Source organism: Rhinatrema bivittatum, chromosome 17 (genome assembly GCF_901001135.1).
Source record: "Rhinatrema bivittatum chromosome 17, aRhiBiv1.1, whole genome shotgun sequence".
NCBI classification, from domain to species: domain Eukaryota; kingdom Metazoa; phylum Chordata; class Amphibia; order Gymnophiona; family Rhinatrematidae; genus Rhinatrema; species Rhinatrema bivittatum.
This window is the reverse complement of record NC_042631.1, coordinates 53,437,353-53,464,099: the sequence shown is the minus strand read 5'-3', so window position 1 is coordinate 53,464,099 and position 26,747 is coordinate 53,437,353. Positions and strand designations below refer to the sequence as shown.

Below are 26,747 nucleotides of genomic sequence, written 5' to 3'. Positions count from 1 at the left end.
CCCTCCTTCAGGCCCGCGGACCCGGTCTCCACCCCCCCGGTCCCCCCCGCACATGCCACCCCCATTTCCTCGCCCCCGGGAACCGGACAGAGCGCCCAGCACACCCCTGCCACTAGTCCCCCACGCCACACCACCACGGGCTCAGGACGGAATGGCCCACCCCCTGCCGCCATCCAACCCTGCCGCCTCCCTTCGCCAGCCTCCCTCGGCTCCCCACTCCCCCCCTATCCGGTCCCCCAGCTCACCCGCGACAGCCCAGCCATTCCCCGACGAAACTCCACCTGCCTCACGTCTCCGCCCGAATCCGCTCCCGGCGCCTCCTCCTCACACGGCCCCCCTGCCGCCTCTCCGGGCTCCGGCCCGCAAGCCCGCTCATGCCGGATCGAAGGCAGCCAGCAATCCGCATACGCTGCTACCGCCGCGCTGTCGCCCCAAGCTCTCCTCTGCCTGCACGCGCGCTCCTCGTGCAGCCCCCCCCCCCTCGCTCATCCACGCTGGCCGCCGTCCAATCGGTGCCGACGCTGCCATAGTCGCGTGACCTGTTCCCCTATCCCAGCCATCCACTGCCTACCCCTCCTGTTCTCCTCACCCCCCCTTTCCCCTGACCTCTCTGCGACCTGCACTCACCCCCGCTTCGCCCCCTGCCCCTTCTCTCCTCTCCCCACCCCCACCCCGAGCCGCCACATCTCCCGAGTGGGCCTGGGCCCACATTATCCTGCCCGAGCGGACACAGGGTCCGCTCGAGCTTCCAGAAAGATAGGAAATCAATATGGAAATGGTCCAGAAGTGTTACAATATGTAATAAAGATCAAGAATTACTGTATAAGTTGTTGAATAGAATGTATTGTACTCCTTTTTTTTTTTTTGATAAATTTAGTAACCTCAGCAGCTGAAGTGACATTGTATTTCATGAATATGCAGTCAACAGTTTGAAGAAAGAGCAGAGTTATATCTGTTGAGTCGTTGGCCCAATAGAGAGTCGATGGGGGGGGGGGGGGGGGGTCACAGGAAGCTGGACATCATCTTCTCCATGCTGTGCGTTTGATGATTGCACACCAATTTATTTATTTATTTATTTAAAATTTTTTATATACCGGCATTCATGTTGCAAACACATCATGCCGGTTTACATATAACAGGGGTGTACAGTAAACAATTCAATAACCTATTTGTGTAGAAGGAAGCAGTTACAAATAACAAGGTAATAGAACTGGGAGGAGAGAAGAAAAGAAAGAGAATAACATTAGGTATAGGTATTTACATTAGTAATAACATTTTTACATGTGGAAGTGGTAGAATCTGGCTGAATAGAATTAATCGGTGTCCGGGAAAGCTTTTTTAAACAGCCAGGTCTTAAGTCTCTTCCTGAAGGTTGGGAGGCTGGGCTCCTGTCTAAGGTCCGGTGGGATGGAGTTCCATAGAAGGGGGCCGGCTGTTGAAAAGGCCCGATCTCTCAAGGTAATGTGTTTGGTAGTTTTGGCTGGGGGCACTTGAAGAGATCCTCTGAGTGTGTCTCTTGTTGGTCTGGAGGAGTTATAAATTTGGAATGGGACTTGTAAGTCGAGTGGGGTGTGTTGATGGATGGTTTTGTATATTATGGAAAGAGATTTGTAGAGGATTCTAAAGTGAACAGGCAACCAGTGGAGATCTTTTAGGATTGGAGATATATGGTCCCTCCTCCTGGAGTTTGTCAGTAATCTTGCCGCAGCGTTTTGTAACATCTGGAGGGGTCTAGTATAGGAGGAAGGTAGGCCCAGAAGGATAGAGTTACAGTAATCGATCTTAGAAAAAATGATAGCTTGTAGAATGGTTCTGAAGTCCTGAGTGTGGAAGAGTGGTCTAATTCTTTTCAGAACTTGGAGTTTGTGGAAACAGTCCTTGGTGGTTCTGTTGATGTAAGCTTTAAGGTTCATCCGGTTATCAATTAATACTCCTAGATCTCTCACCTGTGTAGTAGTTGGGATAGTTGGAGGATTAGAGATGGCATTATTATCTGGGGAGATGAGAAGCAGTTCTGTTTTAGAGGAGTTTAAAACTAGGTTTAGGTTAGCCAGGAGATGTTTAATTTCGAAGAGACAGTTTTCCCAGTGAACCAATGTTTTTGTGTAAGATTCTTTAATGGGTATCACGATCTGGATGTCGTCGGCGTAGAGGAAATGTTTGAGGTTAAGGTTGGAGAGGAGTTGGCAGATAGGTAAAAGATAAATGTTAAAGAGTGTAGGTGACAGTGAGGAGCCCTGGGGGACACCTATGGATGCGTCCATTCGTGAAGATTCTTTGTTCTGTATCTTAACCTTGAAGCCTCTGTTGGAGAGAAAAGATTTAAACCATGAGAGAGCTGTGCCTGAGATACCTATAGAAGCCAGAATGGAAGTGAGAATGGAATGATTGACCGTATCAAAGGCGGCTGATAGGTCCAGTAGAATTAAGAGGAAGGATTGGCCTTTGTCAAGGCCCATTAATATGAAGTCAGACATGGAGATGAGGAGGGATTCTGTGTTCAGTGACTTGCGAAATCCGTATTGTGATTGGAATAGGATTTTGTTTTCTTCTATGTATTCGGAGAGTTGAGTATTGACAACTTTTTCTAGAATCTTGGCTATGAATGGGAGATTGGCGATAGGACGGAAGTTGTTGGGGTCTTTAGGATCCAAGTTGGGTTTCTTGAGTAGAGGTTTGATGGAGGCCAATTTGAGGTCGTCAGGATATAGTCCTTGGGAGAGTGAGCAGTTTATGATGTCCGACAAGGTTTTAGCGATGGAGTCAGGGATGGCCAGGAGCAGTTTGGTGGGGATAGTATCCAAAGGATGGGAGGAAGGTTTCATTCTTCTTATAAGAGTTTGTATCTCTAAGATAGAGATGGGTTCAAGTGTTTCCAGACCATTGTTGTTGAGGGATGATTGTTGAAGAGACTGGTAAAGAGCAGGGTCGGTGGGATTAGAAGGCAGATGAGTTAGAAGGCTGTTGACTTTGTTGTGAAAATGAAGAGCAAGTTCTTCAGCTTTGGGTTGTGCTAGGTCGTTGGGAATCTCCTGTGGGATGATTTGGGTGAGATTGGAGACATAGGCGAAGAGGGCTTTTGCGTCGAAGATTAAGTGGTGAATCTTGGATGCATAGTAGTCCCTTTTGGATTTAGAGGTAGTTGACTTGTATTGATGGAGGGTGGCTTTGTAGATGGATCGTGTATTGGTGCTTGGGGATTTGCGCCAGTCGCTCTCTTTCTGTCTTAGATTTTGTTTTAGCTTTCTTAGTTCTTCCGTGAACCATGGTTGTCTTTTGGAGGCGTTTGGGAGTGATTTTTTGGTTGCTAGCGGACATAGCTTGTCGGCTATGGAATCTGTGATGGCTTTCCAAGAGCGGAGAGCTGTGTTCGGGTTTGAGAGATCAATGGATGGAAGTTGAGAGGCTAGGTGGGAGCTGAGGTCTTCTGTAGAGCAGGATCTTCTGTATGGGAAAGATGGTGAGGGCCCTTTGGAGGTGGAGGGTTTGTTCAATGAGAATGCGGTTGAGATAAGTGAGTGATCAGACCAAGGGACCTTCTTGCTTTTGAGGCGTGAAGAATGTTTGATGCCTGGGTTAATAAAGATAAGATCCAGCGTGTGGCCTGCTTTGTGTGTGGGTTTGGTAACTAGTTGTTTGAAACCCAGGGCTGAGAGGGCAGAGAGAAAGGATTCACAGCTGGATGATGGGGTAGGATTGTCCACATGCAGATTAAAATCTCCTAGGATAATTGCTGGAGCGTCCAGTTTGATGAGGGTTGTGATTTCCTCTACTAAGGGGGAGGGGTCTGTCTCAAGGAGGCCCGGAGGGGCGTAGACGAGTAGGATTTGTAGTTGTTCCGAGGTGAAGAGACCCATTTCTAGTTTAGAGTCTGAGTTGTATGGGTGCTGGATGAACCCGAGGTCTTTTTTTGATGCAAATAGGAGTCCTCCTCCTCTTTTTTTCAGTCGGGGGATGGAGAAGATGTCGTAGTTTGATGTGGGAAGTTGGTTTATAATTGCTGTGTCCGTGGGTTTGAGCCATGTTTCTGTTATAGCACATATATCTGGTTTGGTATCAAGGAGATAGTCGTTGAGGATTAGAGATTTCTTGGACAGAGATTGTGCATTGAATAGTGAAAGTGAGAATACAGTGAGGCCTAAGAGTTGGGTGATGGGTGTTATCAAAATTGGGGTGAATGATTTAAGGTTTCGGTGTAGCGCCTGTCGTTTGTGTTGTAGTATGAATGATCTGTTCGGTTTTCCTATTGCTGACAGGCTGTGTTGTAAAATAGGTATTGGGAAGGTGGGGAACATTTTAGCGTGTAGTGCTTGTGTTGTAGTGGTGCTGCGTTAGTGCTGTTGATGGACCGAGGGGCGAAGGCAGTCTTTGTGAGTCTTTTGTTTTAATGTAGAGTGCTGAGAGGTAGTTGTTTTGCTGTTGCTTGAGTGTTGTTTGCTCAGGATGGTTGCTTGTTCAGGATGGTTGCTTGCTGAATGCTTGCAGGATGGTTGCTTGCTGAATGCTTGTAGTATGGTTGCTTGCTGAATGCTTGCAGGATGGTTGTTAGCTGAATGCTTGCAGGATGGTTGTTAGCTGAATGCTTGCAGGATGGTTGCTTGCTGAATGCTTGCAGGATGGTTGCTTGCTGAATGCTTGCAGGATGGTTGTTAGCTGAATGCTTGCAGGATGGTTGCTTGCTGAATGCTTGCAGGATGGTTGCTTAGCTGAATGCTTGCAGGATGGTTGTTAGCTGAATGCTTGCAGGATGGTTGCTTGCTGAATGCTTGCAGGATGGTTGTTAGCTGAATGCTTGCAGGATGGATGCTTGTTGAGAGCTTGCTGAGATGACACTGGCTGGGTGCAGTATGGTGCTTGTTGGGAGAGAGCTGGAAGAACGTGAAGCAGGATGGATGCTGGCTTACTTATGAGGGTTCACATTGGTTTCAATATAACCAATTAGGTTACTTGCTGTTAGGAGGATAATGGATGAACCAGCTATTATCATAGTCATGTGAGAAGTTGGTGGAAACCATCAAACATTTAGAGGAAGGATCCCTCACTATGGGAAGGGACTTTTTGTTTAGCCTGGTGTTGCTTGGGCTGGTCGTCCGGGGGTTTCACTGTTCATTCCGAGGAAGCCGTGCGGTGGTACTGCTTAGAGATGTCCGAGGGTGCAGGGAGCCACATCTATGTCCTTCTGGGCTGTCTGCAGGGGCTGCTCGAAGGGGCGAATGGAAGATTAAGTTTGCTGAGATTGTTATGGAAAAATTGACTCACATGCTACAGGACCAGACAGACAGTTCTGAAAGTATTTGAGGTCTTTATTTGACATGGTAGGGGAGGAGTTAGATGCTTAAGAAGGAGGTGTACCTTTTTTTTTTTTTTATGGGGGTGTTAAGGGAATGAGTTTATATGGGAGTTATGGAGATAAAATGCAGATTATATTGGGATTCTCAAGTTTTTGTATGGTTACACTCACCATACCATCACAAGGCAAAGGGCTTTCTCCATCGCTGGCCCTGCCCTCTGGAATTTGCTACCCACCAACCGTCTAGAGCCTTCCCTTCATAACTTCAAAAAAGGAATCAAAACATGGCTGTTCAAGCAGGCCTACCCAGATTTGAACCAAACCTAGCTCAACCCCCCCTCTCTCACCCCCAGCCAGCCATTTTCTCCCATACCCCGTTATCCCTCCCCAGCCCCCCTTGCTTTACTTCCCGCAAGTATTCCAAAAACATCATCCACTTAAGACAGTATATAATGTAAGATTGCTTTTACTTATCCTTTCTATTCTGTAATCATAAAAACTTACAATATATACAATCTTATTTGCTTATACTCATTTCCGGTTTTTTGTAATCACTTATAGAAGCTGTGTTTCTACTCTCCTTATCATATTATTGTTCCTCTGAAACTCCATTGTTAGCTCTTTTTCCCTCTGTTACTCTCCCTCTCTCTAGCTTTCTCCCCTTGCCCCCCCTCCCTGTTCATTGTAATTTCTCCATCTTTATTGTTAATTGTAAGCCGGCATGATGTCCCACACGAATGTCGGTGTATAAAACCTGATAAATAAATAAAACATACCTTGTCACTGGTGTGACTTGTTTTGGTGTATGTTATGGTGAATTATTGAAAACTAAAGTTACAACCCCCACCCCCATAATGGTGGATATCTGTCTGTCCCTGCCTCTGCTCTATGTTGGAAACCCTAAAGCCTACATGGGATTGTTGAACAAATAACAAATACCAGATTATCTTCAACTACAATCTGCAAGCTTCTCCTCAGAGCAGGCTAAAGTAGTCTAAAACATTTCCCTCCTTTCCAGACAAGCATTGGCTTGGGCATCTCTGCTATGAGCAAAACCACTCCATGCTGAACAACCTAATGACTTCTTTGCTGCATCACCATAGAGTTTTTAAAAACTGAGCTGTTCCTCTTCTGCAGCAGCCGATCTACTACACCTCTGCCAGGGCTCTCCAACCATAGGTCATGACACCATTCAGTTCTGTACCCTGGCGGCTGAGCTTCACTGGAATGAAGAGAGCTTATTAGCCATATTCTGGCTGTATTTGGCCCCTCAAATTAAAGACAAACTTGCAGTATGAAAGGTTCCTACCTCACTGGATGCCTTGATCTCTGTGAACCCAGACTGATATCCATTTTCAGCAAAATTCCAAGAAAGGTTCAGGGAGTAGTCTCACTCCTGTGCAGCACCATACCTGGCTCCCAGATTCCAGAGCTTATTACTGGTCTCAGACACCTATTTGGGAAGAACTTATACAACCAGGTTGATTACGAATTACAGAAGGAGAGAGGTGTCATGTCATTCTTCAAAATTTGTGCCAGCTCTAGATACCACATTAGTATCTGTACTACAAAGCCAGGAAACTCCAGTGCCTAGGGTTGGGGCAGCCCTGGGTATCTCCAGAAACAATCCTCTCTTGCCTTTGCCTGTTCACCTCCAAACTGGTGCTGATGTCTCCCTGACCGAAGCCTTCCTTGATTCAAATGCAGCAGGAAATTTCATGAAGGAGTCTCTGGTTCACCGGCATGCCATTCCTCTCTAACGAATTTCCTGACCCCTTCTCATCTCTTTGATCTATGGGAAACTACTGTCCAGTAATATTACCGCTATCACTCAACCCATGAATCTCAAGGTAGGCCTCCTCCATCATGAGCACATCTCATTCTATATGCTTCGACACTAAGTCAAGCCATTGGTTTTGGGTCTCCCCTGCCTCCAGTGACTAGGACCAATCATAGATTGGACTATGGGAGACATCCAATCATGGAGTCCCTACTGTTTCCAACACTGCCTCAAATTGGTTAACCCACCTACAACCTATAGCAATATCAGATCTCGAAATACCTCCCAGTCTCCCTTGAGCCTATGCTGCCTTTCAGGACATATTTAACACAAATACAAGCAGAGAACGTCCTCTGCATCAGCCGTTATGAATGCCCCATTGCTCTCCAACTGGGAACTGCCACTTCGTGGTAGGGTATACCTACTCTTAGTCCCAGAGACCCAAGACATGGAGTGCATCAAGGAAAACCTGCAATGGGGTTTTATCCATCTACCCTCATCACCTGGAGATGAAGGGTTTTTTATCATCATAAAAAAAAACAGAACTGCAATGTGAGGGAGAGACCAGATTGGAAGCCCCGCCCCTGCCCCTCCCCCCCCCCCCCCGACGTAATCAGGGGCAGCTCCGACCGTTGAAAGGCACCCTGCCACCGGCACCCTCGAACTGGCAGCCCACCCACCAACTTTGGGCGCCCTGCAGCACTTCTCCATCGCCATGGGAACAGAAGAGAAGAAAAAAATATCACCTGAAACTGAAAAAGGAAAAAAAACCAGAACTGCAATGTGAGGGAGAGACCCGATCGGAAGCCCCGCTCCTCCCCCCCCCCCCCCCCCCCCCCCGACATCACCAGGGGCAGCTCCGACCATTTAAAAGCGCCCTGCCACCAGGCGCCACAGGGGCCCTCCCCTTTGTGCACCCTGTAGTGCAAATGCCAGTTAATATCTTTGCAATTGAATATCTCTCCTTTGTTTAATATACTTCCTGTTATCCCTTTTTGCTCAATTGTTAAAAATCCTGCATTTTGAGCTTTTGTAAACTGTTGTGATGGCTTTACCAAATGACGGTATATAAAACTCATTAAATAAATAAATAAATAGATAAATAAAAGACAGGTTTCCTGAAGCCCTGGCATTGACTACTGCAGTCTAAATTATAGTACTGTTAATAACAAATACCCATTAATCCTTATTTACAAGATCTAAGATAGTCTCCAAATAAGTGAATCTTCAGGGAGCCTACAAATCTGATAAGGATTAGACAAGGGGGCAAATGGAAGACCACATTTAATAAAAGGGATGGGAATTATGAATACCTAGTTATGCTGTTTGGACATTCCAATGCTCAGTGTTTCAAAATTTTGTAAATGACATCTTCAGAGATCTCCTGCAGACATGTGTTTTGGTATATCTGGACGACATTTTAATCTTCTCTCACATCATCATACACAAGTAAGAACAGTTCTTCAGCGCCCTCGTGAAAATAGGCTGTATGTATAACTGGAAAAATGTTCATTCAAACAGGCAGAATTGACCTTTTTGGGCTTCATCATCTTTACACACAGCCTAAAGATGGACCCTGCTAAACCTATTGGCCCTATCTTGTGGATCTCAAGGCTTTACAATGTTTTCTAGGCTTCACAAATTAATACTGACAATTTATTCCTCACTGATCATGGCCCTCTTACTTGCAGAGGGACAAACTCTAAATAATGTCCCACTGAGGCCATCCAGCCTTCAAGCAATTCAAAGAGGCCTTCGAGTCAGCATCCATCCTGCGGCATCCAGATCCAGGACACCCCTTTTACCTGGAACTGGATGCTTCTTCTATTGGAGTAGGAACAGTTCTTTCCCAGGCAGTGTCAGAAGGCAAGAACATAAGAACATGCCATACTGGGTCAGACCAAGGGTCCATCAAGCCCAGCATCCTGTTTCCAACAGTGGCCAATCCAGGCCATAAGAACCTGGCAAGTACCCAAAAACTAAGTCTATTCCATGTTACCGTTGCTAGTAATAGCGGTGGGTTATTATCTAAGTCAACTTAATTAATAGCAGGTAATGGACTTCTCGTCCAAGAACTTATCCAATCCTTTTTAAACACAGCTATACTAACTGCACTAACCAGAACCTCTGGCAACAAATTCCAGAGTTTAATTGTGCGTTGAGTGAAAAAGAACTTTCTCCAATTAGTTTTAAATGTACCACATGCTAACTTCATGGAGTGCCCCCTAGTCTTTCTATTATCCGAAAGAGTAAAAAAACAATTCACATCTACCAGTTCTTGACCACTCATGATTTTAAACACCTCTATCATATCCCCCCTCAGCAGTCTCTTCTCCAAGCTGTAAAGTCCTAACCTCTTTAGTCTTTCCTCATAGGGGAGTTGTTCCATTCCCTTTATCATTTTGGTAGCCCTTCTCTGTACCTTCTCCATCACAATTATATCTTTTTTGAGATGCGGCGACCAGAATTGTACACAGTATTCAAGGTGTGGTCTCACCATGGAGCGATACAGAGGCATTATGACATTTTCCGTTTTATTCACCATTCCCTTTCTAATAATTCCCATCATTCTGTTTGCTTTTTTGACTGCCACAGCACACTGAACCAATGATTTCAATGTGTTATCCACTATGATGCCTAGATCTCTTTCTTGGGTAGTAGCACCTAATATGGAGCCTAACATTGTGTAACTATAGCATGGGTTATTTTTCCCTATATGCATCACCTTGCACTTGTCCACATTAAATTTCATCTGCCATTTCGATGCCCAATTTTTCCAGTCTTACAAGGTCTTCCTTGCAATTTATCACAATCTGCTTGTGATTTAAACTACTCGGAACAATTTTGTTATCATCTGCAAATTTGATTACCTCACTTATCGTATTTCTTTCCAGATCATTTATAAATATATTGAAAAGTAAGGGTCCCAGTACAGATCCCTGAGGCACTCCACTGCCCACTTCCTTCCACTGAGAAAATTGTCCATTTAATCCTACTCTCTGTTTCCTGTCTTTTAGCCAGTTTGTAATCCACGAAAGGACATCACCACCTATCCCATGACTTTTTACTTTTCCTAGAAACCTCTCATGAGGAACTTTGTCAAATGCCTTCTGAAAATCCAAGTACACTACATCTACCGGTTAACCTTTATCCACATGTTTATTAACTCCTTCAAAAAAGTGAAGCAGATTTGTGAGGCAAGACTTGCCCTGGGTAAAGCCATGCTGACTTTGTTCCATTAAACCATGTCTTTCTATATGTTCTGTGATTTTGATGTTTAGAACACTTTCCACTATTTTTCCTGGCACTGAAGTCAGGCTAACCGGTCTGTAGTTTCCCGGATCGCCCCTGGAGCCCTTCTTAAATATTGGGGTTACATTTGTTATCCTCCAGTCTTCAGGTACAATGGATGATTTTAATGATAAGTTACTAATTTTTACTAATACGTCTGAAATTTCATTTTTTAGTTCCTTCAGAACTCTGGGGTGTATACCATCCGGTCCAGGTGATTTACTACTCTTCAGTTTGTCAATCAGGCCTACCACATCTTCTAGGTTCACCGTGATTTGGTTCAGTCCATCTGAATCATTACCCATGAAAACCTTCTCCAGTACGGGCACCTCCCCAACATCCTCTTCAGTAAACACCGAAGCAAAGAAATCATTTAATCTTTCCGCGATGGCCTTATCTTCTCTAAGTGCCCCTTTAACCCCTCGTTCATCTAACGGTCCAACTGACTCCCTCACTGGCTTTCTGCTTCTGATATTTTTTTTTAAGTTTTTACTGTGAGTTTTTGCCTCTACAGCCAACTTCTTTTCAAATTCTCTCTTAGCCTGTCTTATCAATGTCTTACATTTAACTTGACAACGTTTATGCTTTAACCTATTTTCCTCTGTTGGATCCTTCTTCCACTTTTTGAATGAAGATCTTTTGGCTAAAATAGCCTTTTTTTCACCTCTCCTTTAACCATGCCGGTAATCGTTTTGTCTGCTTTCCACCTTTCTTAATTGTGTGGAATACATCTGGATTGTGCTTCTAGGATGGTATGCTCCTTTCAGTTTTTCTCTAACTATTTTTCTCATTTTATCAAAGTTTCCCTTTTGAAAGTTTAGCATGAGAGCCGTGGATTTGCTTACTGTCCCCCTTCCAGTCGTTAATTCAAATTTGATCATATTATGATCACAATTGCCAAAATTCACTGCTGCTCCTCCTTATCCTGGAAGTTCTCACTGGCTGAAAAAAAAATACCCCATTGGGGATCAGTAAGTTCTGGCAATGAAGTTTGCCCTGACTAACTAAAATGTGTGGTAGTTAAACCAATTCCAAAAATGCACAGTTAGACATAGAAGTGCTATCCAATTTTCGACCTATTTCTACTCTCCCATTTTAAGCGAAATTGATGAGAAAGTGGTCAACCAACAGTTGGACCATTTAGAAAAGTATCAGCCTTCTCTATCCTGCCCAATTTGGCTTTCGTAAGTTCTTCAATTCAGAAACATTACTGACCTCTCTTTCCGATATAGTATTAAGGGGCCTAGACAATGGAAAATCATACTTTTTGATTTTATTAGATATCTCTTCGGCTTTTGACACTATCAATTATGAAACCATGATAAATAGATTGGAAGAAATAGGTAAGCAGAAACTGTTCTGGCATGGTTTAGATCCTACCTAGCCAATAGAGCCTATAAAGTCAGATTAGGTAGTACTGAATCGGATACAATCCAGCTTAGTTCTGGAGTTCCCCAGGCTCATCCTTATCTCCTACTTTGTTTAATATCTACATGGCACCTCTTTGTAGGTTTCTGGCAGGTCTAGGCTTAGTTCATTTCATATATGTAGATGACGTTCAAATTTTACTCCCAATAGAAGGCTCTTCTGAGTCTACTTTAAAACTCTGGAACATGTATTTTAAGTCAATTCAGCATTTACTTAATCAGATGTTTTTATCATTAAACCATTTGAAAACTGAAATTTTATTGATCTGTAACAAAATAAATGAGAGGGTTATAACAGAAACTAAAGCACTAAACAATTCCCAAATCATTAATCATTAACAATGAAGTAAGAGATCTGGGTTTTATTTAGATACAGAGTTCATTTTAAGGGATCCATAAGCAAAAATGGTTAAGGAATGATTTTACAAATTTAAAAAAGTTAAAACCTTTACTAGACATGAATGATTTTAGAACTGTCCTTCAGGCCCTAGTATTTTTCTAAGCTAGTTATTGTAACGCACTACTATTGGGCCTCCCGGCTTTGATGATCCGCCCTTTATAGCTCTTGCAAAATGCGGCAGCTCGGCTTTTAATAGGAGGTAAAAAAGCATGATCAAATTACCCCCAATTCTTAAAGAACTTCATTGGTTCCCCATTTTTTTTTTTTTTTTAATAGAACTCAGTTTAAATGTTTAACTTTAATCCATAATCACTATATGGTCAAAAAAAATAGAATGGTTAAATGCGGCTTTGCACATCCATACTCCTCAACGCAACCTACGATCTTCAGGCATACACTGCATCAAGTGCAACAAGCACAAAAAGCCTTCTCTGTATTAAATACTGAAGAAGTTCTTGAGAAAAAGATTGAAGTGTTAACTAAAAAGGAAGAAGAAACCCAATGCATACAGAAATTCCAGATCAATAACCAAAGGAAAAAAACTCATTATGCTGGATGAATCTGTCAAAGGTACTAATCCTTTCTTTTGCACAAATGCAAAGGGAAAGGGAGAAGTGGATAACAAAACTCAACCTAAAGAGGTCACAAAAGGAGTCCAGGACAGCAGTCACCTGAACAAGGTAAGCTGGAAAGCTATGAGCACAAATGCTCGTGGTTTGGGCAATAAAATCCCAGATCTGCAAGCCCTAATGGTGGAGGCGGACTTGGACATTGTTGCTGTCGCGCAATCTCATGATTGGGATACGGCAAATACCGGGCTATAACTTGTTAAGAAAGGACAGAGGATAGGAAAGGGGGGGAGGAGTGGCTCTTTATATCAGAAACAATATTCAAGCAACTGAGCTATAAGGAAGATGGGGCAATGAAGAAGCACCCTGGGCCAACCTAAAAAAAAAAAGATGGGGCATCCATTTTTATTGGAGTGGTTTATAGGCCTTCCAAATCAAAAGAAAGAGAGCTTGACAGATCTGGTGAAAACATCCAAAAGATGGGAAAGAAGGGAGAAGTGGTGATCGTTGTGTGACTTTAATTTGCCGGATGTAGGACTGGAGAATCCCATCTGCAGAATCTAATAATTGTAGAGAAATAGTGGATGCCCTGCAAGGAGCTTTGTTCATACAAATGGTAAGGGAACCCACGAGAGAGGGAGCTATACTAGATTTAGTGCTCACTAATGGAGATAATGTCTCTGATGTCCAGGTGGGCGCCCACCTCAGCATCTGTAATCAAACGGTATGGTTTAATATCACAAAAAGGATACGGAGAAGAAGCATAAGGATCCAAGTTTTGCAGTTCAAAAACACAGACTTTGATGAAAAGGGGGAAATACCTGGAGGAAGAAACTAGTAGGCTTGGAGGAACGAGGAGAGAAGTGGAGAAACAGTGGACCAAAACTTAAAGGTACACTTCCCATGGCAACTAATCTATATGAGAGAAAAGTAAAGAAAGGAAAAAAAGAAGAATGAAAACTATCTTGGTTCTCAAAGTTGGTGGCTGACAAAATAAAGGCTAAAGAACAGCGTTCAAGAAATATAAAGGATCCCAAAGGGAGGAACACAAAGAAGACTATCTGCTGGAACTGAAGGAGACAAAGAAAGCAAGCAAGAAGGCAAAAGGTTCAAGCAGAAGAAAAGATTGTCAAAGAGGGTAAATAGAGGTGACAAAACATTTTTCAGATACATCAGTGAAAGGAGAAAAGTTCAAAGTGGTATAGTGAAAATTGAAAGGTGAAAAAGGATCAATGTGTGGAGAGACACGAAGAAATGGCAGAAATATTAAACTAATACTTCAGTTCTGTGTTCACTAAAACAGGACCCCGGAGAAGGACCGTAGCTAGTTAACAAGAAATTGGAGGGAAATGGAGTAGATTAAACTCCATTTACAGTAGAGAATGTATGGGAAGAGCTGGGGGAACTGAAAGTGGACAAAGCCATGGGGCCTGATGAGGTTCATCCCAGGATACTGAGGGAGCTCAGAGATGTGCTGGCAGGTCCGCTGTGGGACCTGTTCAATAAATCCCTAGAAACGGGAGTGGTACAGAGTGTGATTGGAGAAGAGCAGTGTTGGTCCCGCTTCACAAGAGTGGGAACAGAGAAGAGGCTGGTAACTACGACCGGCTAGCCTCACCTTGGTGGTGGGAAAAGTAATGGAGTCGCTATTGAAAGAAAGAATAGTGAACTATCTACAGTCGGGAGAATTGCTGGACCAAAGGCAGCATGGATTCACCAGGGGAAGATCCTGTCAGACAAATCTGATTGACTTTGACTGGGTAACCAAGGAATTGGATCGAGGAAGAGCGCTCAATGTCATCTACTTGGATTTCAGCAAAGCTTTTGATATTGTCCCGCAAAGGAGGCTTGTGAATAAAATGAGAAGCTTAGGAGTGAGTGCAAAGGTGGTGGCCTGGATTACAAACTGGTTGACTGACAGAAGACAATGTGTGGTGGTGAATGGAACTTACTCTGAAGAGAGCGCTGTATTGAGCAGAGTGCTGCAGGGATCAGTGTTGGGACCGGTCCTGTTCAATATCTTTGTGAGCGACATTGCGGATGGGATAGAAGGTAAGGCTTGTCTTTTTGCGGATGACACTAAGATCTGCAACAGAGTGAACACGCCGGAAGGAGTGGAAAGAATGAGACGGGATTTAAGGAAACTGGAAGAGTGGTCGAAGATATGGCAGCTGAAATTCAACGCCCAGAAGTGCAGAGCCATGCATATGGGGTGTGGAAATCCGAAAGAACTGTATTCGATGGGGGGAGAAGGGCTGATGTGCACGGAGCAGGAGAGAGACCTGGGGGGTGATAGTGTCTAATGATCTGAAGTTGGCAAAACAATGTGATAAGGCGATAGGTAAAACCAGAAGAATGCTGGGCTGCATAGAGAGAGAGGAATACAGAGTAAGAAAAGGCATGTGATTATCCCCTTGTACAGGTCCTTGGTGAGGCCTCACCTGGAGTACTGTGTTCAGTTCTGGAGACCGTATCTCCGAAGGGACAGAGACAGGATGGAGGCGGTACAGAGAAGGGTGACCAAAAAGGTGGAGGGTCTTCATCAAATGACTTATGAGGGGAGACTGAAGAATCTAAATATGTACCCCCTGGAGGAAAGGAGGAGCAGAGGTGATATGATACAGACTTTCAGATACTTGAAAGGTTTTAATGATCCAAAGACAACGACAAACCTTTTCCGTTGCAAAAAAAAATCAGCAGAACCAGGGGTCACGATTTAAAACTCCAGGGAGGAAGACTCTGAACAAATGTCAGGAAGTATTTCTTCAGAGAGGATGGTGGATGCCTGAAACACCCTTCCGGAGGAAGTGATGAAGACCAAAACTGTGAAGGAGTTCAAAGAGGCATGGGATAGACACTGTGGATCCATAAAGTCTAGAGGATGTGAATGAAGTGAAGAGGCATTGGGGGGCTTGCGGGAATGATGGCTACTACCTGGAGATTAATATCCTAATTCAATAAACATACACAATGTTAATGCTCTATGCTTCAAACGGCAAGAGGAAATGTGAAAAAAAGGATTTGCATCCACAAAAAAGCAGAGGGGAGTAGCTTGCTTGATATGGCAGTTACTACCCCCAAAACAAATAAGGCCTGATACTTCACTTTCAATGATATCCAGCATAGTTCTCTGCTTCATCGGCAGGGAGAATGATGAAAAGATGATTTATATTCAGGACAACAACCAACAAGGGACTGAGTTGCACAGGATGGATAAACATGCGTGGGAGTAGTTTGCTATGACCGGCGGTTACTACCCCTAACCAATTAGCTAGATACTTATTTATGTATTTATAAACTTTTCTATACCGAAGTTCAAATAACAGAGTTAATTATCACTTCCGGTTTACATTGCAACATTCAACAACGGTGACAAAAGAAACTGTCTTACATAGAACAGGAGGAGAAAACTTGGATACAACTTAAACAGGGGGAAAAATTGATAAATCGAACTGTTAGGAGCAAAACAGAGAAAAGAGTTGTCTTATTTGGGTGACAGAGGTTTTGCTGATAATCATATGTCCAGACTAGATAGATTAGGCAGTGGAAAAGCATGGGTTAAAGGGTCTCTGCTGAGAGGTGAGTCCATGGGGGGGGAGGGGGGGGGGGCTGCCAGGTTGAGTGGTTATGGAAAAGCTTGTCTGAACAGTAGCGTCTTAAGTCTCTTCTTAAAAGTAATCGGGCATTGTTCCTGTCTAAGGTCGGGAGGAAGCAAATTCCACTGTTTGGGGCCTGTGGCAGAAAGAGCTCTTTTGCCTAGGGAGGTTTTGACTGTAGGTGTTCTGAGAGTTCCTCTTTGCCCTAATCTAAGAGGGCGGGTGGAGGTATGAAATTGCAAGGGGGTTGAAAGGTCCAGTGGGGCAATGCTGAAAATGGCTTTCTGGGTGATTGATAGAAGCTTGTAGAGGATTCTGAATTTGACTGGGAGCCAATGTAGCTTTTTAAGGATGGGTGTTATGTGGTCCCTTTTGTTTGACTTTGTAAGAATCCTTGCAGTTGCATTCTGCAGTAACTGGAGAGGTTTAATGGAGTTGTCCGGAAGGCCGTGGAGAAGCGAATTACAATAGTCGAGTTTTGAAAATATAATCGCTTGCAAAACAGATCTGAAGTCTTGAAAATGTAGGAGGGGTCTTAGTCTTTTTAGAACTTGAAGTTTGAAGTAGCACTCCTTTATTGTGTTGTTTATGAAGCCTGTGTAGCTTAGTTGATTGTCCATGACTACCCCAAGATTTCTGACTTTGGGAGAGATGGAAGGAAGCGCTGTGGCGAGAGGGTTGTTTAGTGGACGATAACCGTCTTGTGTGATTAGAAGGAGTTCGGTTTTATTGGTGTTGAGGATTAGGTTGAGATTTGAAAGGAGGTTGTTAATGGTGCCGAGGTAGGAGTTCCAATGGTGAATAGTGCTGTCCAGAGATTCCATTATTGGTAGGAGGATTTGTACGTCGTCTGCATACACGTAATGTGTTAACTTGAGCTCGGAGAGGAGTTTACAAAGCGGGAGTAGATAGATGTTGAATAAGGTTGGTGATAATGACGATCCTTGAGGGACTCCGAGGGTGGAACTGAAAGGAGAAGATTCTTTGCTGTTGATTTTGACTCTGTAATACCTGTTCTGGAGAAAGGATTTAAACCAGTTTAAGGCTGTGTTTTTGATGCCGATTTCGGTTAGTCTGTCAATGAGACAATCGTGGTTAACTGTGTCAAATGCAGCAGTTAAATCTAGAAGAATGAGCAGGCTTGGCTGTTTATTTCCCAGATTCATAAGAATCTTGTCTGAAAGAGAAAGTAGGAGAGATTCTGTGCTTCGAGATTTGCGGAAACCAAGTTGAGCTGAGGAGAGGATGTTGTTTTCTTCTAAGAATACAGAGAGCTGTTTGTTGACTATTCTTTCGAGTATCTTCGCTATGATAGGGAGATTTGCAATGGGGCGAAAGTTTGCTGGGTTATCTGTGGATAGGTTGGGTTTTTTTAGAAATGGTTTCAAGATGCAGTTTTAAAGGGTCCGGAACGAGGCCTTGGGGATAAGGAGGCATTGATGATCTGGGTAAAGGGTTTAGCGAAGTTTTTGGCAGAAGCTATCAACAGGTTTACTGGGATCGCGTCCAGAGGGTGAGCAGAAGGCTTTAGTTTTTTTAATGTAGTTTCAATTTCCAAGGCTGATGTGGCTTCAAATACCTCTAGTGTGTGTGCCCGTGTTGATGGTACTGCGGTGGGTTGGTTGTGGTGGAGTCGAGAGGCTGAGAGGTGGAGTCCAATAAGGTTGGGTGGTGTTATTGTTGACTATGTGGGAGGCGAGTAGATTGGGTATTTTGTTCATGAAATAAGTGGCCAACTCGGTGGCTTTGTTAGATGCTTTGTCATCTGGAATTTCAGAGGTTGGAGCTTTGGTGAGCGATGATACCAAGGAGAAGAGGGCTTTAGGGTCAAAGATGAAATGATGAATTTCTGAGAGTAAAAGTCTTTTTTTGGTTGCAGGATGGCAATTCTGTATTGTGCATGTGAGATTTGAAGATTTGAAGGCGAAGGATTTTTGCGCCAGTTCTGTTCCGTTGTTTCTGAGATCGCACTTCTTGGTTTTTAACTCAGGTGTGAACCACGGTTTTTTGTTAACTTTGTTAGAGTTGATAACTTTGGTAATGAGAGGGCAGGTCTTGTCCGCCACTTCATTTGAAATTTTGATCCAAGAGGCTAAGGCCGAGTTAGCTTCGGTGGAGTCAGTTGGTATAATTCCGGTGGGAGTTGGGAGATGAGTGTTTCCTGTTGGCAGAGTTTTCTGAATTTGACTGTGGTTTTCTGTGTTGCTGAGTGGTTTGGTTGTTGGTATAGTAAGGTGGTAGATATAAGCTTGTGGTCGGACCATGGGATTGGCTGGCAGACAGTGTGTGAGGATTGGGTTAGGCCTTGGTTAACGAAGATGAGATCTAAGGTATGACCTGCTCTACGAGTGGATTCATGAATGAGTTGATTGAAGCCCATGCAGAGGAGGGTGTTAAGGAAGGATTCACAGTTGGGGGAGCGCGGGTTGGAGTCTACATGAAGGTTAAAATCTCCTAGAAGAATGGCCGGCGTATCAGTATTGATGTGTTTGACTATCAATTCAATTAAAGGAGAAGGGTCAGCATCTAGGTGTCCTGGAGGGGCGTATGTGAGTCCAATCTGTAGCTGTGGTGATTTAAAGACTGCGAATTCTAGGAGCTGATGTGAGGTCGCCACATGAAGGGACAATTGAAAAACTTTTTTAGATGCGAGAAGCAGACCTCCTCCTCTTTTCTTCGCTCTAGGGATGGAGAAAATGTCGAAGGATTCGAGGGGGAGTTGGTTTAGGAGAGCCGTATCCTCTGGTTTTAGCCATGTTTCTGTGATAGCGCACAGATCTGGCTGCTCAGCAATGAGATAGTCGTATAAGAGGTGGGTTTTTTGGGAGAGTGATTGGGCGTTAACCAGGGTTAAGGAGAAAAGGGTGAGACCCAGTAATTGATTTAAAGGTGAAAGCATGATGGGAATGAGTCTTTTATGCTGTTGTTGCTGCTGGTGGAATGGAGATAGTCCAGGAGTGGTGGTTGTTTTGCTTCTGTAGTTGTGGATGATTGGAATGGCGGAAAAGATCATGCCTGTGCAGTTGCAATCAGGGTGCGAGGGTATTTAGACTGTGGAGATTTTCAGGAGCCCTGCGTGGGATAAAACTGAGTTGTGAAGCGGAGGCTTAGAAAGGAGGTTGCTGATAGTGCCTAAGGATAAAGGTTTGTCTGGGGCGAATAGGGTTGGAGGGTGAATTGGGATGGCAGAGACTAAATGGTTGTTGGGCGGTAGGGGGGGGGGGGGGGGGGGCTGGAATACCGGAGATTATGGCTTAGAAACAGGCAGGATATGGCTTCCTTCGTATGGTTTGTTGAGTGGTTTGATAAGCGAACTCTGAGGGCTGCGAGGAGAGCCTATGTGGGCTTAGGTTGAATTTTCTTTCTTCCTTACTCAGAGGCTACACTCAGGGGCCACACGAAGGGGCGCACAAAGGGGCCTGCCCCTTTGTCGCGCGACGCTGGCGAGCGGTGCCGGAGGACTTCCGAAATTTAAAGGTCCCTCTCCTGCGCTCCTATTGGTCGGTCGTGCTTGTGGGAGGGCTGGAGGGCCGAGTCGAGGGACGGCGCGGTCGAGTTGGGCGGTGGTGGCGAGAGGCCTTGCTGCGTGGTCTGCGTCCGGGCTCACCGGGGGTGAAAGGAGAAATTACAGGCCTTACCCCGGTGGGTCTGGGCGCCGATCGCGCAGGCCTTACCTTCTTTCTTGGGCAGAGCTGCGGCTGGCGAGACGCAGCTCCAGCACTGCTAACTCCAGCACTGCAGCTCCAGCACTGCTAACTACATCGATGGTGGGGGTGGAAGGGAAATAGAACAAAAAAGTCACTTACAAAGGACAAGAGTAACAGCTAAGTATGGGGGAAAAAAAAAAGTGAAAGCTTGCTGGGCAGACTGGATGGACCGTTTGGTCATCTTCTGCCATCATTTCTGTTTCTATCTTGGACCCAGCTAAGATTTTTGCAACTACCTCCTCCTTCCCAGCTGGCAAAACTGTGGTACCCTTGTGTCTGCGAGAAAAGGTCCTCAAGTGGGGCCATAATGCCAAGCTGAGTAGAAACCAAGGATTCTGGAAGACAGAATTTCCAGCTATTATTGGAGTCCTTCCATGCACCAAGGATGTACAGGCGTATGTGGACTCTTGTTCCGATTGTGCCTGCAACAAGCATCCCACCAGCATCCATGGGACCTCCTCCAGAGAAACCCTGGACTCACATCTACCAATTTTATCTCTGAACTGCCTTGTAGGCCACTACCAGATATATAGATAATACAATAATACATTTAAAGAACCCTAATTAGACACATGCCTCTTCCCATAGCAACCTAAAACTTAATTAGGAACTGAACAAATTTGAGATGAAAGCCGCAGTCCAGCAGCAAGCGGGGGCCTCCCAATCTTTTGCATCGAGCATCACATGTATGATTTTTTACCCGCCAGTGAGAAGTTGTACATGTGCATTCGATGCAAAGAGCTCCTGTATCTCAGAGAACGAGTCCGATCTCTGGAAACTAGAGAGTGGCAGACCTGGAGGCACTGAGGCAGACAAAGGTATATAGATGAGATCTTGAGGGACATAGTAGCCAAGTCCCAAATTCAGACTGGCACCAGGTCTCACAATCGGAGATCATCAACCTGGTGCAGCAGGAAAGGATCCTGTAGCAAGGACCTGCTCTCCAAGTGGTGTATTGTCCTCTCACCCAGAGGATGTGTCTCCCAGGGCTACTGCCCAGGAGGGAAGAGTTAGGTTGGCTGTCAGTTGGTGATTCGATTATTAGAAATAGAGACAGCTGGGTAGCTAGTGGGTGTGAGTCTATTGCACCTGCCTCCGTTATCATGAATGAACTCTAACTTAAAACTTGTCCCGTTGCTGTGGTCCGCGCCTGGCCTTGATTGGCTGTGGAGGCCGTCCCTTGGAGCAGTCTCGGAGTCTTCGTTCAGAATATTCTAACAGTCTGTATTGGGCACGATCAGCGTGGTCCACGACCAGCCAGGCTTGGCTGTGTAGGGCGCATAGTGTGGTCACCTAGACAGCATTGTGGACATTGTGACTCTTTCAGAGTCCTTCTATTTTCTACGAATTCAGAGTCTTCTCAGACCTTCTCTTCAGCCTTCCGGAACCTTCCTTTTAATTATCTGAGTCCCGCCTCAGACCACCTTCTTCAACCTGAGTCCCGCCTCAGACCACCTTCTTCAACCAACCCGAGTCTCATTTCACCTTCTCCAATTACTTGAGCAGGGAATCACCAGCGTGGTCCGCGACCAGCCCTGACTGGCTGTGTAGGGCGCGCCTGCCGGCGTGGTCCACAACCAACTCTCATTGGCTGAGTAGGGTGTGTGATGTGACAGTACCTGCCCAGTACTTTCCAAGCAATACAAGTTTTCGTCTTAGTCTACCTTCAATCAAGTACCCGTGAAGCCCTCACGTATCCATTCTTCATCTTGATGTTTTCTTCCTTCGACCACCATTCGCTCTGTCGCAGTTGCTGCTCCGTGCGGCAGATCCAAAAGGGCTAGGAGTAGTCAGAGGACCACTCATGAGACCAAACATTGCATTGTTTGGGTCTCCCTACTTGCACAGGTGCGGCAGTGGTCAAGGTCCATCTTCACCAGCCTACACTTTGATGCCTCTCACCTGCCTCGATGCTTGCTGGAGCTCCTCTGCAGTTATGTAGTGGACCCATCTCTGGTCCACCAGAGATGGGTCTGCTACCCACGTTCCTACAACAGCCAGGTTCTTGTGGCCTGGATTGGCCACTGTTGGAAACAGGATGCTGGGCTTGATGGACCCTTAGTCTGACCCAGTATGGCATGTTTTTATGATCTTAAAAATTTAAATTCCAGTCTTAGGCTACAGAGGAGTACCAATTGCAAGGTCTCTAAAAACATGCCCTCTTTAGTTGAGGGTAAAGATATCGTGTGGGAGATGGAGGAAGGAGGAGAGAGTCCCGAGTTGGCAGACATCTCGGGGTAAGGCGAATCTACTAACTCCGAAGGAACAGCTGGTGCCTGTCTTGAACCCTACGATATCGGGGAGGGACGCTAGAGGGACTTTAAAATGCTCCTTTTGCGGCACGTAGCGTGCTGCCGAAGCCGTGCAGCTTTATTTTAACTCAACTGACCCAAGCTGTGAACGTTTCCTTGGACATTTTTCGGACTCTCCTAATTTCTGAAGCCTCCAGAGTTTAATAGGGGACGAAAAAGATTGCATGACAACGTCGGAACACAGCTTTGTCCTTTTCCAATTGCACTGAATTGATCTGAATTAGATTCAGCGAATTTCTTGGATAGACAATGCCACATAAAAGGAAAGGCAAGGTAAGGGCATACCCCTCTAGCCCTACTTTGCCTACTGGATAAAGAACCATCTTGCAGTGTTCCGGATCTACTACAAAAAAGTGGGGCAGGAGTACCGGCTGTTAAGGAGATGCAAGGAGAATCTTCCTTAACTTCCGGCAAAGTACCCTCGGCCCCTTGGATGATCGCCCACCTGCGGCAGCATTTGACACGTCGCCACCGTGCTCAGAAGTGATCCCCTGATGTGAGGATCCAGGTCTTAGAGGAGGAGGGAATGAGGTCAGCAGTTGATCCTGTGCAGATTTCCCTAGTGCCATTTGGGTTTGGAGCAGGAGTATTGGATCTGAAAGGTATTGAAAACCAGGAGGTGGAAGGTGGGGTAAACCCTGGAGATCAACCCCTGAACCTTCCCTGCCTAAATTTAACATCAAAGAAGCTGCAGGTGGTCACTTTAGACTCTCTTTGGGACTTGACTTCAACAATGGTGAGAACTTTCTCAGATTGCTCATTAAAAATTAATTCGCTATCCATACAATTAGAACAAATGAATAATAATTGTGTAAAAAATTGTCAAGAAATGTTGGAAAAATTTCAAAATGTAGAGAATGAAATTCAACAGGTTAAGGCTGTACAAGCAACTTTAATACAAGATTGTAATTCGATAAATAGGAAAGTACAGGTTATTGAAAATACCCCAAGACATTTAAATTTCCGTCTATTAAATTTCCATAGGGTAGTGGGAGGGATTCCATGGATTATTTTAAAAAGATATTTTAGAGGTTTTAGGTTATTCAGTTGAAATGGCTCCCCACCTAGATAAAGTATATTTTCTCCCTACTAGGGTTAGTCCACAAAGACAAGTAGTGCCAGTGGATTTAGAAAATCTAACTGATTTTTTTAGAAACCTCAACTTCGACCTATGAAATTGCAAAAAGAGCTATTTTGCTTATTTTCTTATTATGGGACAAAAAATAAGAATTTTTCCAGATATAACAAAAACCACACAACAGAGAAGGAAAAGCTTTCTTGCACTTCATCAAGAAGCTTTAATCTTAGGGATAACATTCCATTTAAGATTCCCATGTAAGTGTGTAATAAAAAATAATAAGGATAGCTCTGTACTTTTTCAGTCTGAACAATTTAAAAGTTTCTTAGAATCCCAAAGAGTATTGCTACAAGCTAGCAAGATCTAATTTATAGGATCATTAGAATTAAAATAAGTAGTAGAATCTGGGTTGTGCTTTTCATTTCTTTTTTGTTTCCTGGAAGTTCTCCTTTATTGCTATGAAAGTTCTCCTATTGCTGGAGGTCTAATGGGTTGTCTATACTAGGATATGCCTTATTGTTGTTTTCTTATATAAAATGTTTCTGATTTATATGACACCATATTTTCTGTACAAAGAACATACTTTGTTAAAATTTTGAAAATTTAATAAAGATTACATTAAAAAAAAAATAATATCATGTGCGCGATGGCAAATCAAATTCATCCCACAGTGCCAAAAAGGTCTTAGAATTTGTCCCCTCCCAAATCTGTCCCAGGAATGTTAACCCCAGAGTTTTCCATTGAATCATATCTGCTGAATAGATTACCAGAGACAGTGTGGTATTAGCAATCAAGGAGGATCTAGGAGAATATTTTCTCCTGGATGTGTTAACCACTGTACAATAAGTTCTCCATATTTTTAATATATGAAAGAATATAGGAATGTGTGACCAAGTTTAGCAATAAGGGAGAGCCCACAGGGTAAACAAGCCTGCCAAACCATGTCCTCTTGTCCGATACTCCTTCTAGTCATACCACCCAACTGTTTTATCCGTCCCCAACAAACATGAAGACAGATCAATTGTGAAACTAAAAATAATTGTGAAAGTTCGGAGGTTTGAGCCCCCGCAACCCCTAGAAAGCTGCAAGGAGGCAAACCTGATATATGGTATTTTATTATGCCATAAAAAAGAAGAAATCTGACTCCTTAATTGAGAAAACTCTTGTTTTGGAACAGAACAAGGAATATGTTGAAAGAACATAAGAAATTGCCATGCTGGGTCAGACCAAGGGTCCATCAAGCCCAGCATCCTGTTTCCAACAGAGGCCAAACCAGGCCAAAAGAACCTGGCAAGTACCCAAACACTAAGAAGATTTCTGTAAGGCCTTTATCCAGGCTATAAATTCCAGGGGAAAATCATCTACCATGTTATTGTGAACATTGTTACATGTTATAATGGTACCATGTTATAATGTAAAATAGGGCGGACCCCGCCCTATCTCTCAGTTTCCTGTAAACCGATGTGATATTTCGATCGAATGGTTGTTTAAATTCCAGAAACACTTATATCCTCGGATAGGTCCATCTATTTTTATTTATAATTTTATATGTTACCCTTTTGATTATGATATTTTGAAATTTAAAACAAATGGGAAGGTATGATTTGGTTATCCTTTCCCTAAATGTTGGGATCTCGACTCCTGCAAAGAGAATGAAAATACTCCAGTTCTCCAACATGCTGAAATTGTGTTTTTGCAGGAAACACTTCACACCAGCAAAATGTAAAAAATCGAGTAGGAATTGGGTGGGGCAGAATTTTTCTACCTTATAAAATTCTAAAAGTTGTGGAGCATGTATTCTTGTACATAAAACCTTACTGTTGGCTGTCGCTAAATTTTATTTGGTTCCAGAAGAGCATTTTGTGCTATTGGAATGTAATCTATTTATTTATTTTTAGATTTTTATATTCCACTTTTTGGCACTTCAAAGCAGATTAATTAATGATCCATGATCGTCAGCAAACCTTTTCCATTGGAAACAATTTAGTAGAACTAGGGGTCACAATTTGAAACTCCAGGGAGGAAGACTTAGAACCAATGTCAGGAAATATTTCTTCACTAAGAGGGTGGTGGATGCCTGGAATGCCCTTCCAGAGGAAGTGGTGAAGACTAAAACTGTGAAGGATTTCAAAGAGGCATGGGACAAACACTGGATCCTTAAAGGTGAGAGGATGGGAATAAAAAAAAAAAAAAGCTTGGGGGTAGCCTGCACGGAGTGGCGGTTGCTGCCTAGACTAGATGGACCATTTTGGTCTTTTTCTGCCATTATTACTATTCATGTACTGTAGGTATTTCCCTATCCCCAGAGAGCTTACAATCTAATTTTGTACCTGAGGCATTGGAGGATAAAGTGACTTGCCCAAGGTCACAAGGAGCAACAGTGGGATTTGAACCCTGGTTTCCCTGGTTCGTAGCTGCTTCTGTAACATTGGCCAATATATATGGTCCTAGCTATCAGGTTGACTTTTTTTTAGTGGTTTTCTATTTACTGCCCCTGTTTGACACTTCCTTTTTAATTTTGGGAGGGGATTAGAATATATACCCAAATAATGTGCTGGATAGGTAAGTGTGGTAATCGATTGCCTGAAATTTCTATGGCAGAGCAGCTGTTTGGTTGGAGAGATGTGTGGTGAGAGCAGAGATCTAGTGGTAGAAACATGTTTTACTTGCCTCGCCACAAATCTTAGTCATATTGATTATTTTTTTTATGTGGTGCTGGGGTGGGTCAGACTGTTAAGAATTGTGATATTTTGCCATGCTTTCTCTCAGACCATCATCCTATTTTATTAACCTTGTCCTTAAATGACTCAATCTAGAGGGCATGCTTGGCAATTAAACTTTATCCTTTTTGAAAAAATGTGGAATTTGAAAACACAGATGAGGACAGATACTGCTGAATTTGCATAGATACATCCTCAGAGATTATAATCCTAGGTTTACCCTGGTATGCACTGAAAGCTGTCCTTAGGGATAATATGATAGCTTATTCTAGTTATCGAAAATAAAACTATGTTTATGTAAACACAAAGAACTTCTTGACTTATCTAGAATTTGGAGAAACAACATAAGATGGTGTTGCGCTCTGGGATGGACCCCTGGCCTGTGGCGATGCGGGAACAGACCACAGGGGGTGGAGCACGAGAGGAGACAGAGGCAGTGTTGATCTTCACCACTGGAAGCCCGCAGCCCCCGGGGAGGAGCCCGTAGGGACCCGGGCCACTGGGACTTAGGTGGGCCTTGCAGGGTCTCCTAGGAGAGTCAGGAGTCCGGCGTGCCCACAGAGGCAGGAAGAGCGCT

The 26,747-nt window shown here is 44.0% G+C and overlaps 1 protein-coding gene across 5 annotated transcripts in view; it reads right to left on the bottom strand.

Moving 5' to 3' along the window:
• The window catches only part of C17H11orf24 (chromosome 17 C11orf24 homolog), a 139,922-nt gene that overhangs the window by 88,493 nt on the left and 24,682 nt on the right, over positions 1 to 26,747 (bottom strand). The window lies entirely within an intron of this gene.